General features: G+C 45.7%; 1 pseudogene; it reads left to right on the forward strand.

The window, feature by feature from the left end:
• The first annotated feature begins 878 nt into the window (after window positions 1-878).
• On the forward strand, window positions 879-1,635 carry LOC101611083 (annotated as a pseudogene).
• Window positions 1,636-1,839: the final 204 nt, after the last annotated feature.

Consider the following 1,839-nt stretch of genomic DNA (forward strand, 5'->3'; position numbering starts at 1 on the left):
CTGTAGGGACAAAACAGAGCAAGTAGAAGTAGGTCTCACCTTGGTGTTTGGGAGGTGTGTTCCTGAGCCTCTCAAGGGGTGGGAGAAGGAGCCCAGAGCTAGGGACAGAAGAGTTGGAGTCAAATTGTCTCTCCTCCTCTACCTATGGCCCAACCTTAGGCAAATGGGGTCATCAGAACCTCAATTTCTTCACATGTCAAAAAAATAGGACTTTCATCCTAACCCATGGCAGTCTCATGATACTGAATGTGCTTTACTTTACATCTCACATTGAAACAATGCAGGTGAATATTGTGAAGGTGTGTACCAGTTCTTCCCAAAGGTGGCAGTATGGCCTATGGCTGTGGCCCACCTGTCAATGTGACAAAATGGATGGGTTATAACACATGCTGACACCAGCCAGGGTCCAACTCTCTGGCCTTAAGTAGATTACTTAACTTCTCAGGACCCAGTTTTTTTTTTTTTTTCTTCACATTTTTATTTATTTGCAAGAGAGGCAGATGAAGAAAATGGACACACCGGGGCCTCCAGCCACTGCAATTACACTTCAGATGCATGCACCACTTTGTGCATCTGGCTTTACGTGAGTCCTGGGGAATCAAACACATGTTAGCCAGACGCACAAGGTGATGCATGTATTTGGAGTTCATTTGCACTGGTTAGAGGCCCTGGCACACCAATTCTTTTTCTCTTACCTGCCTCTCTCTCTCTTTGTCTCTCTCTCTCTCTCTGTCTCAAATAAATAAATAAAATATTAAGAAAAGAAAAACTGATGCTCCAGGCTCCGCCCGTAGGTCTCCGGGGAGGCGCCGCCGCTGCTGCTGTCTCCTGATGCGCTGCCTGCCTGCCTGCTTGGGTTCCCGATGCCGGCGCCGCCGAATCGGCGGAGAACTTGTCGGGCTTGAGCCCCAGCCGGCCTGGCTCGCGCTCCTCGGCCCCACTGAAGAAATGAGTGGTGGCTTGGCTCCCAGTAAGAGCACAGTTTATGTATCCAACTTGCCCTTCTCCCTAACAAACAACGACTTGTACGACTTCCAAGTATGGCAAAGTTGTGAAGGTTACTATAATGAAAGACAAAGATACCAGGAAGAGTAAAGGGGTTGCATTTATTTTATTCTTGGATAAAGACTCTGCACAAAACTGTACAAGAGCAATAAACAACAAGCAGTTATTTGGTAGAGTGATAAAAGCGAGTATTGCTATTGACAATGGAAGAGCTGCTGAATTCATCTGCAGGAGAAACTAGTTTGATAAATCTCAATGCTATGACTGTGGGGAAAGTGGACACTTAAGTTATGCCTGCCCCAAAAATATGCTTGGAGAACGGGAGCCCCCAAAAAAGAAAGAAAAAAAAGAAGGTTCCGGAACCAGAAGAAGAAATTGAAGAAGTAGAAGTAAGTGAAGAAGAGGGGGAGGATCCGGCTCTGGACAGTCTCAGTCAGGCCATTGCTTTCCAGCAAGCCAAAACTGAAGAAGAGCAAAACAGATGGAGGCCCAGTCCCGGGGGTCCCTCAGCTTCCAATGATTCCAGACGTCCAAGGATAAAGAAGAGCACGTACTTCAGTGATGAGGAAGAACTCAGTGACTAAAAGTATATTTTATGTAAATATCATCAAAATAAAATCTCAGAATACAGAAAAAAAAGAAAAGAAAAACTAATAAAATTCACAACCAGGTATTTATTTTTAATGTGTGTTGGGGGTGCTAGTGCTCAGAGGCGCATGTGGCGGCCAGAGGACAGCCTTGGGCTCTCTGTTCTTCTACATCCTTGTTGTTGTTTCAAGGTAGAGTCTTGGAATTCACTATGTAGCCTCAGGGTGGCCTCAAACTCACAGGATC

This window comes from Jaculus jaculus, chromosome 2 (genome assembly GCF_020740685.1).
Source record: "Jaculus jaculus isolate mJacJac1 chromosome 2, mJacJac1.mat.Y.cur, whole genome shotgun sequence".
NCBI lineage: Eukaryota > Metazoa > Chordata > Mammalia > Rodentia > Dipodidae > Jaculus > Jaculus jaculus.